This window comes from Saccostrea cucullata, unplaced genomic scaffold (assembly GCF_032062105.1).
Source record: "Saccostrea cucullata isolate Sc308-1 unplaced genomic scaffold, CSIRO_AGI_Scuc_v1 ctg1655, whole genome shotgun sequence".
Taxonomy (NCBI): Eukaryota; Metazoa; Mollusca; class Bivalvia; order Ostreida; family Ostreidae; genus Saccostrea; species Saccostrea cuccullata.
In genome coordinates, this window is record NW_026930901.1 from 343,515 (window position 1) to 354,449 (window position 10,935).

General features: G+C 33.9%; 2 long non-coding RNA genes across 3 annotated transcripts in view; both read left to right on the forward strand.

Annotated features, from left to right (window-relative positions):
- The window catches only part of LOC134230517 (uncharacterized), a 56,105-nt gene extending 45,447 nt beyond the window's left edge, over positions 1 to 10,658 (forward strand). Inside the window, exons 4-5 of one of the 2 annotated variants that reach the window (XR_009984366.1) lie at positions 8,035 to 10,374; positions 10,644 to 10,658. This is a non-coding gene — a long non-coding RNA (uncharacterized LOC134230517). Of the gene's footprint in view, positions 1 to 8,034; positions 10,463 to 10,643 lie in introns of those variants that run through there. The other variant, XR_009984367.1, reaches the window with a different exon arrangement.
- On the forward strand, positions 527 to 5,795 carry LOC134230518 (uncharacterized). The gene is made up of 2 exons (XR_009984368.1): positions 527 to 993; positions 2,791 to 5,795. It is a non-coding gene; the product is annotated as an uncharacterized LOC134230518 (long non-coding RNA).
- Positions 10,659 to 10,935: the final 277 nt, after the last annotated feature.

Here is a 10,935-nt window from a genome sequence, read left to right on the forward strand (position 1 = left end):
TATCAAATACTGCAAGCGTAATTTAGCGTATATAATCATCACACCGTGCTTGACCTTGTTTGTTACCTCAGGCATTTGACCGCTTATAATGAAATCAAATAACAAGAGGGCAATTTATTTAATCAAATCTTACACACAAAAATAGTTTGTGCAAAAATTATATTTTAGTGATTCCAACACTGCCTTTGTATCACTGTGAATTCAAAGATTTTAAACTCTAGATTAAATATTTCGTCAAGATTAACACTCGTCAATTTTCGTAAACAAAAAATTGTCAATTTTTCAACTCGTCAATATAAGGACGTTTACAGTATCAAGCACTGGTCAAGAAGAATTTTGATAGCAGAAAGTTGCATGTCAAATTAGTATTTTATGTCAATTTTCAAGGGTGGTTTTTTTTTATCAAGAGAGAAATTAATGAGTTTAGTGTGAGGAGGTTAAATAGTAGATCATTGGTGTTATCTATTTCCCTTGGATATTGAGCAAATGGACAGCCAGCCTAGCTAAAATAGATAAAAAAAATAGCTCTTGTTCCTAGCTTAAGTTTTAAAATGAATTTGATGAAAAGTAATTAAAACTTATTTGATATTGCATAATATACTAATAATCTGATATTATATAATATTAATTAATTAAAAACTAATTTTATGGGGTGGGGTTTAATCAGCATTTCTACTTGTCCATATGAATTAAATATCAAACCTGTCTTGCATTAAATCTAAAAAGAAATCATGGAGTATTTTATATGTTTTAAAGTGTTTTAGGATAAAAAGTGCAGATCCATTAATATTTAGGGAGTAATGAATAGACAAGCATCCAGTTAAAGATTAATTAATGAGTTTAATATAGGAAGGCTATCTGATCAAGTGCTGCCTAATATCTGTATCCTTTGGGGATTAGACAGAAAAATTGCTGGTCAGTTTATAGCATACCGGTATGTCATTTGATGGCTAGCCCTTCTTTTCAAAATTAATTTGGCATAGATTACCGTAAGTTGTTAAGACTAATTAGGGTCCCACAGGGATTTGTGGGTGCCCTATAGTAATCACTCTGTCTGTCCGTCTGTCACTCTTCCGTCCACAAATTTTCTATTTTTTTCTAATAGCTTTTTTGGTGGTTGCCCAATCAAGTTCAAATTTGGTATGGTAGTTCAGTAGGCAGAAATACATATTTTGATGCTAAGTTTGGTTCTCTATGTCTTCTGGTTTGGAGCTGGGTTGGTGGGGTAGATTCCTTAACTATGCATAAGAATGAATGGGCAACTTTTTTATGGTTGCCCAATCAGGTAAAAATTTGGTATGGTAGTCCAGTAAGCAGATATACATATTTTGATGTTAAGTTTGATTCTCCTTGTCCCCTGGTTTGGAGCTGGGGAGGTGGGGTAGATTCCTTAACTTCATATAAGAATGCATTGGCAAAGAGGGAAAACTGCTGAAGATGTTCCCATTGTAAACTGAATGCTGGCTATGAGTCCCTTGGGATTAATTAGCTTTCCTCCTGAAGAAAATCCAGAGCATTATCTTTATCTGTCACATTGAGATGAATTACCACCTCTGTCTGCAAAGGTATCCGCTGCATTTCATTTCCGGAAATATGCATAGCATTTCCGACATTTTTTTTTATTTCACTTCCGACATTTTTTGTTTTCATTTCCGACATATTTTTTTTCATTTCCGGAATTTATCTGTGCGGCAATTCAATGTTTTCTACATAAATGAAATTGGAATTTAAAAGTTTGTCTACCAAAATAATGATTTAAAAAAAGCTTATGCATACATTTAACACTTGTCCTAGGAAAAAATAGTTCAATAAGCATAAAACCTTTTAACCACATTTAGTGTGCACGTGCACTAAATTAAATGTCAGTGACAGCACCAAACATTTACAAAACTCAGAAATTGGATTTCAATAATTTATTTATGATTTAATCCTTTATATTTTTCATAAGTAACGTCTTCAAATCTGTTACTAAAGGTAGCTAGACTATACATATGTATTTGAAAAAAATGTCGGAAATGAAAACAGATAAATGTCGGAAATGAAAACTATAAAATGTCGGAAATGAAAAGTTGATAATTACAAAAAATTCCGGAAATGAAATGCAGCCGACTGCAAATGAAGTTTGTGTTGAAGTTGAGTCAATTTGGAATGCTATGAACACTCTAAAATGTGGATTTAAATATAAATTTTTATAATTTATTTTTGTTTAATTGTTATGATTTCATTAAATTCTGAAAACAAGATCGAAATATATTAAAGAAGATTTTTTGATTTACTTTTTTCACTTAATGTTAATCAATTTTTAAGGTTGTGTATAAAAAAAACCGATTCTATCATTAATACTGAAAAAGTTCTTATTGTAACTTTAGAAGAAAATTATGAGAGAGGTACAATTAATCCTTTGGGATTAATTATCTAGCCTGCTGCAGAAAATTTAGAAGGCTTTTCTTTATCTTTAAGATTAATGAAAACCTTTGTCTGCAATTGCTGTTTGCTTGAAGTTAAGGTCAAGCCTTCATGATATTTGCATTCATTGAAGGTTGGCATTCTATATATTAACTTAAGTTTCATAATTGTTTGAATATACATTCTATGTCAAGTTGTTCTTTACTGCCTAATAATAATAAAAGGATATTATTTTCAGGGTTTTGAATATTCAGGAATTATCTTGAAATTTTAAGAATACAGTTGCTGTTGCTTATGCTTCGTGAATTTTTTAATCATTTTGTAAGATGCACCCTTTTAATTCTACCCCATGGCGGGGCCCTTGCTGACTGGTCAGTTTTCTAGTTTGATATTGTTTATTATGATGCCGGCATTTGACAAAGTCTTACACAAACAGTATAGAAGTCTCTCAGTTTTGTAATATTTGTTATAATTAAGCCTACAGCGCAGGGGATGGATAAAGAAATATTTTTTTAAAAAATTAAAAAATCATGGAAATCTTAGAATCAAGGTTGACATGATTTTCTTGCACTCTAAACTGTTAAAGATAATTGTGTAATATTTTGACAGGCGTATCATGCTGTGGCGTGGCACTTTATTGTCATAGGGTTCAATAAGCGTTGATTGGTGACGTCACAACTGCATCAAAAAAAAAATTAGAGAATGTGACGTAGGGGCAGCTAAATGTATCCAGATAACTGTATTTAAAAGGCAAAAACTTAAAGAATTGTTTGTGATTTATTAGAGAAAAAAAAGTACACTATAAATCAGGTATACTGATTTTACAGCTGTTACTTTTTATTTACTGAAAACAACAAGCCGCAACCAAGGCTTATAAAAAAAAGTTTGTTTCCTGTAACATTCCCAAAAAATCAAGGGTCAGTAGGTCAGAAATTTTTTTTGCTTATGAATGGTGAAACATCCTCGGAATGAAAATAAATACCAGGTGTTATATATACAGTGGACACCCAACATAGCATCCAACAGGGCTGCCAAGCGCAGAAAACAAACTTCAGAAAGTTGTACGGGGAAACTGTTGTTAGAATAATGATTATTCTTTATTTTTTAAGGTAAATGTAAACTAGGTTGACATATTTTATGTCTCAAATTAAGCTACAAGCTATTTTTTAAAATTTAATTAATGGAATCAGCTGATTACGTAATCAAACAAAGTTTTGCCATTTGTCAGAAAAAGAAAATCCACCCGGGGATAATTTGAATGGGTTTATCAGGTTGCAGGAAACAAACAAATATTTTTTTAGGCCTTATGTAAGCCACGATTTCCTCTGATTTTCTTAACAACATCAAAGAATGCAAATATAAGTACATGTAATAAAAACGATTATATATGCCAGCAGAGCTATTGCTATTCATAATGCCACGTTCACTGAATAACGTTTATTTCTTAAATGGAGGCGTCATATTTTACACTTGATCAATTTTTTAAAATTGGCTCATAGTAATTTAAATGATTCACATCTGCTCATTAAAGGCCTTACACAATTGAAGTTCCATATATACGAGAGTTGTCCCAAAAAGTCGTAGACAATGTTTATAATTTTTTAAACATGCAACCATTACCATGATTATATTTTAACCTCAACAGGACTCAAAATCAGTTCGCTATATCCGTAAATTTGTTATATCAGAGTTCGTTATACCAGTCAGGGGTGTGATTGAAATCCATCATTTTTAAAAATGATGATTTTCAGTCATTAAATTGATTTTTAATAATGATGGAAATTCATCTTTTTTTTAGTAAAATGATGAAAAACAGTCATTTCTATTTTGAAATTTATTTTAGAAATAGAGTTATCTCTGATTTTAAAAATGACTGTTTTTCATCATTTTTTATCAAATTGTTAGGTCTGGGCGCACTTAATTATCTAATTAGTTTTACGGGGCGCACTAAATTATTTTGGTTTCAATTACTTGTCAAGATGATTCTCTACACAAGGGTCTATGGCAGGATAGTGTACTATATCTAATTACTGGAGTAAATGGGATGGGAAAATTGACTTGAGAATGGAAATATGATGAAAAGACGTCATATTTACAAAAATCAGAAAATTGTGTACATTATATACTTAGAAGAAATGACCATTATCCATCATTTTCAAAAATGACTGATTTCAGTACCACCCCTGTGTTATAACCATAAAATTTTACAAAGATTTGTTGAGAATTTTGTTTGCCAGGGACCAAGAAAAAACTTTGCTATATCCATGAGTTTGCTAATATATCCGTGTTCATACTAAACGAGTTTTACTGTTAGTATAAAATAAATTTAATTAATGAGAATTCTCAATCATTTTACTATTCAAAAGATGAGAATTAAAGACTGAATTTTTATTTTTTTCATTTTATATATACAGTACACATATACTCACTAATTGGGGGCTCGATCATGTAATGAATTAGAGGATAGGAGCATTACATGGAGACTTGTTAAGTGGGCCACAATGACTCCGGTGGCTCCGGAGGATACCCCTGCCTTTGAGCAGATAATACAATTAATGGATACTTGAACTGACACCTTATACAGTATATTTCTATTGAATAAAATTGTGTTCATATCTAGATTACAATATTATCAATAAAATGTTACATAGGAAAGGGATATTCAACATTATTTCTTCTATGAGGCCTGGAAATTAGAAACACCTACTGGGAAATTCTGTTACCTGGCAATTTTAGGAAAATAAACTAATTCTAAAAAAATTTGAACTTCAATTTAACTACAACTTCGAGGAAAGATCTATTTTGACTAATATTTTGTCATCAGGAAGACTTGATGTTTTTAAAATCTTTTTTGTTCATTTGCTTTAAGCCAACACCATTCTTGTTTTATGCAAAAGCACGATTTTGTTTTAATGCATTTGAAAATTGAACACACTGTTGATAGTCACTGTATAAATTCTTTCAATCAATTATACTTTGTGTCTAAACCCGGTTGTCTAGAAGCAATTCTAGCAAATGGATGGGTTTTATACTTATCAATATTTTGGTTTCAAATTCCAAATTGAATTACTGTAATTAAATGTTTATGTGTAACTTATTTGAATTGCAAGAATGAAAAAAAAATTCCAGGCAGCTGTTAAAAAAAACTACTTTTTTTTTAAATCTGACAACTCAAATAAATACTCGGTAAATATACATTGATTTAAACATTACTTAGAAATAGATCATTCTATTGTGTTAAAATATGGAATTTTCCTTATCTATTCAAGATGCTGAATATGCTAGCTAACATCTTAAATTTTAGAAAAATAAATTTTCATTTTAAAGAACTTCAGTGACCCTCTTCCCCTCCAAAGGTGTCAGTTTAATATATCTCGCAAATTGGGGGACCCACAGCCAATGAGCTTTCTGATAAAAGTATCTGGTGCCCTTCTACTTTATATAGTCAAGAACCATCATAGACAATTTCAACCAAACTTCTTTGGATGAACTTAATTCAGCATTGTTCAAAAGAACAGACATGGAGAACTGTGATGGTAAAAAATTGACGTTTTCTGACTAGGTGGAGCAGCAGGCATGGATAAAATTCTGTGTAGACACCCACAGAGACAAAAAATTGTAAACAATCGGGAAAATATAGTTAAAGAAGGTGTTCATAAGCATTTCAGTGGCATATAATATTTTCAGACAGAAGGAACAGTTTACAGGATGACGCATGAAGGAAAACCACCATCTTGATATTACAGTGCTGTAAAAAATAAATTTCATAACGTGACTTTGCTGGATTTCCGTAAATATAATAGTTTTTATGCAAACGTATTCTAGGTGATTGCAGAATATGAGAAAGGCATTGTTAAATGTTATTTTATGTATGCAAACTGAACATTTTGTGCACATTTTTTTTTGACTGGTTAAAGGGACATAAGAAATATAGTGACAGGGAGTTTAACGGTGACTATGTTGAGAATAGTTACAGAGTACATGTACTCGGGTAACGTCAAAAATTTTTGTTTAAGTGCTCCGGGTATGAGTGCGTGTCATTTTTGTATCTGATAAAAATATAACTATTTGTGCTTCGTTTTTATTGAAAACATGCGTTTTAATAAAATGAAACATGTTTGTGAAGAAAATGAATGGAAACTGCAAATAATTGGAAATTTCTGTAAGTCCAAGGGGCATAACTTTGTCAAAATGGCGCAATTGTACCCAAAACAGAACTTGACCCAAATATTTATGTGATACATCTTTAAGCTTAATTTCATTTCAGTATGTTAAACGGTTGCAAGGAAAATGAACAGAAACTGAAATCATTGAAATTTTTTAAAGTCCAATGGGCATAACTGTAAATAAAGGTGCGATTGTACCTTAAACAGAACTTGACCTAGATATTTATACCCCCGCTCCGAAGGAGAGGGGGGTATACTGTTTTACCCTTGTGTGTCTATCCATTCGTCTGTCTGTCTGTCTAGCTGTCCGTCTGTCTGTCTGTGTGTCCGTCCGAAACAAATTTTCGTCACAGTTTTCTCAGCAACTACTCATCCTAGATGCTTGAAATTTTAACACAATATTCTCTGTGGTATGCCATATCGTGGGATACATTTTGGCTTAAATCCGATGTCAACTTCCTGTTTGTCTGTGCGTGTGTCTGTTTCATACATCACAAATTTTCGTCACAGCTTTCTCAACAACTACTCATCGTAGATGCTTGAAATTCTAACACAATATTCTCTGAGACATGCCATATGGTGGGATACATTTTGGCTTAAATCCAATGTCAACTTCCTGTTTGTCTGTGTGTCTGTCCGTTTCATACATTACAAATTTTCGTCACAGTTTACTCAGCAACTACTCATTGTAGATGCTTGAAATTTTCACACAATATTCTCTGAGACATGCCATATATTGGGATACATTTTCGCACAAATCCGATGTCAACTTCCTGTTTGTCGGTGCGTCTGTCTGTTTCATACATAACAAATATTATTCGCAGTTTTCTCTGCAACTACTCATTGTAGATGCTTGAAATTTTAACACCAATCTTCTCTAAGGCATGCCATATGTTGGGATGCATTTTTTTTTTAAATTGGATTTCAACTTCATGTTTATCTGTGCGTCTGTCTGTTTCATAAATAACAAATTTTCTTTGCATTTTTTTCATTACCTATTCATAGCAGATACTTCAAATTTTATTACACTCTTTGTTTAGGCATGTCATATGGTGGGATTAATTTTGATATGAATCTGATGTCAACTTCATATTTTTTTTGTGCATCTGCCTGTTATTGAACTTGTGTGTATTAACATGATAGTGCTATAATTTACATCAGAGCGGGGGGTATTACTAGTGAGCATTGCCTCACAGATTTTTGTTTCAGTTTTCTCATTAGCTATTCAATGCAGATGCTTGAAATTTTATCACACTCTTTGTTGAGGCATGCCATATGGTGGGATTAATTTTGATATGAATCTGATGTCAACTTCATATTTTTCTGTGCATCTGCCTGTAATTGAACTTGTGTATATTAACATGATAGTGCTTATTTATATCAGAGCGGGGGTATTACTAGTGAGCATTGGCTCACAGATTTCTTGTTATGTGATACATCTGTATACCAAATTTTATTTCAGTATATGCAATGGTTGCAAAGAAAAAGAACACAAACAAAGTGGACAGACAGACAGACAGCAGCAAAGCAATTTGCCCTCCCTTCTTCCAAGGGGGGCATAATAAATTAAGAATAAGTATATGAATGCTGGGAAGTGCAAAGATGTGAAATATATAGGCCTTTCAACTAATTTTTCATGTTGCACATCTGGTTCAAAACATAGTATTGATTAATTTATGGGTATATGAAATTATCAAAAATGATAACTTATGCATACTTTTAATTATTAAAATGATTAATCATCTTATTTGACTTTTCTGATATTATGTTTTAAGGACAGGTAACTCAGGTGTGAAAAATGAACAAGTAAGTGCCGATTTATGAGTTATCATTTATAGGAACGACATATAGGCTGCTTCAGAACTAGTATTGTTATGTAAACAAAAGGGTTCCTTACATTGTTTTGTACACAAAAGAGTTGACCAAGAGAAAGAGAATGCATTCATTCTACCTGAATTGACAGGGTCAAATGAATGAGGAACAGACTATATTCAACATTTTTAACTCTCTTTGATGATTATTATGATTGAAGAAGAAATTTTTATGTCCTGTTTTTATGTTCACACTTTTTCGCTTCCTATATAAATACACATGTATATAAACTTTTACAGGTAAATGCAAGAATTGATCATCTTATTTGTGTTACTAAGCACAAATGGGAACCATCGAGTATAAAAAAATATATAAGTGACCGGAACCCTAGGCTATTGATCGGTCTACCGAGTACTACAGGACAGGTAAGTGACCAGAACCCTAGACATATTAATATGGTCTACCGAGTACAACAGGACAAGTAAGAGTCCAGTACCTAATAGGCTATTGATACAGTCTAGAGAGTACTACAGGACAGGTATGAGATCAGTACCCTAGGCTATTGATACGGTCTACTGAGTACTGCAAGACAGCTTAGAGTCCATAACCCAAGGCTATTGATACTGTCTACCGAGTACTACAGGACAGTTAAGTGACCAGAACCCTAGGCTTTGAATACAGTCTTTTGAATACTACAGGACAGGTAAGAGTCCAATACCCTAGGCTATTGATGCAGTCTACCAAGTACTACAGGACAGGTAGGAGATCAGTACCCTAGGCTATTGATACTGTCTACAGACTACTACAAGATAGGTAAGTGACCAGAACCCTAGGCTATTGATACCGTCTACCAAGTACTACAGGACAGGTAGGAGATCAGTACCCTAGGCTATTGATACGGTCCACTGCATACTACATGACAGGTAAGTGACCAGAAGCCTAGGCTATTGATATGGTCTGACAAGTAAAACAGGACAAGTAATAGTTGAGTACCCTAGGCTATTGATAAAGACTACCGAGTACTACAAGACAGTTAAGAGTCAAATACCCTAGGCTATTGATACCATCTACTGAGTTTTACAGGACAGGTAAGAAATCAGAACACAATAAGCTATTGATATGGTCAACTAAGTTCTACAAGACAGGCAAGAGTCCAATACCGTAGCCTATTGATACTGTCTACCGAGTACTACAGGACAGGTAAGAGCCCAGTATCCTAGGCTTTGATACGGTTTACCGAGTACTACAGGACAGGTAAGTGACCAGAACCCTAGACTATTGATACAGTCTACTGAGTAGTACAGGACAGGTAAGTGAAGAGTACCCTAGGCCATTGAAATGGTCTACTGAATACTATATTACAGGTCAGAGTCAAATACCCTTGGCTATTGATAGGGTCTACCGATTACTATAGGACAGGTAAGGGATTAGTTCCTTAGGCTATTGATACGGTCTACCGAGTACTATAATACAGGTAAGAGTCCAATACCCTAGGCTATTGATAAAGTCTACCGAGTACTACAGAACATGTAAAAGTCCAGTACCCTAGGCTATTGATACCGTCTACCCAGAACTACAGGACAGGTAAGTGACCAGAACCCTATGGTATTGATACAGTCTACTGATTACACTGGACAGAAAGTGACCAATACCGTAGACTATTAATACTGTCTACCTTCTACTACAAGACAGGAAAGTGAACAGAACCTTATCCTATTGATATTGTCTACCAAGTACTACAGAACACGTAAGAGTCCAGTACCCTAGGCTATTGATACGGTCTACCTATTACTACATGACAGGTAAGTGACCAAAACCCTAAGTTATTGATACAGTCTATTGAGTACTATTGATATGGACTAACGAGTACAACGGAACAAGGAATAGTTCATTACCCTAGGCTATTGATACAGTCTAACATGTTATACAGGACAGGTAGGAGATCAGTACCCTAGGCTATTGATATGATCTACCGAGTACTACAGGACAGGTAGGAGATTAGTTCCCTAGGCTATTGATATAGTCTACCGAGTACTACAAGACAGGTAAGAGTCCAATACCATATGTTATTGATACGGTCTACCTAGTACTACAGGACAGGTAAGTGACAAGAACTCTAGGCTATTGATACCGTCTACTGAGTACTACATTTACAGGTAAGAGTCCAATACCCTAGGCAATTGATCTGGTCTACCGAGTACTACAGGACACGTAAGAGTCCAGTACCCTAGTCTATTGATACAGTTTACTACAGGACAGGTAAGTGACCAGAACCCTAGGCTATTGATATGGTATACCAATTATTGAGTACTACAGGACAGGTAATGAAAGATCTACTGAGTACTACAAAACAGGTAAGTACCCTAGGCTATTGATACAGTCTACATTATATGGAAGAGTACTAGGCTATTGATACGTTGTACTGAGAACTACATTACAGGTAGGAGATCAGTACCCTAGGCTATTGATACTGTCTACAGACTACTACAAGATAGGTAAGTGACCAGAACCCTAGGCTATTGATACCGTCTACCAAGTACTACAGGACAGG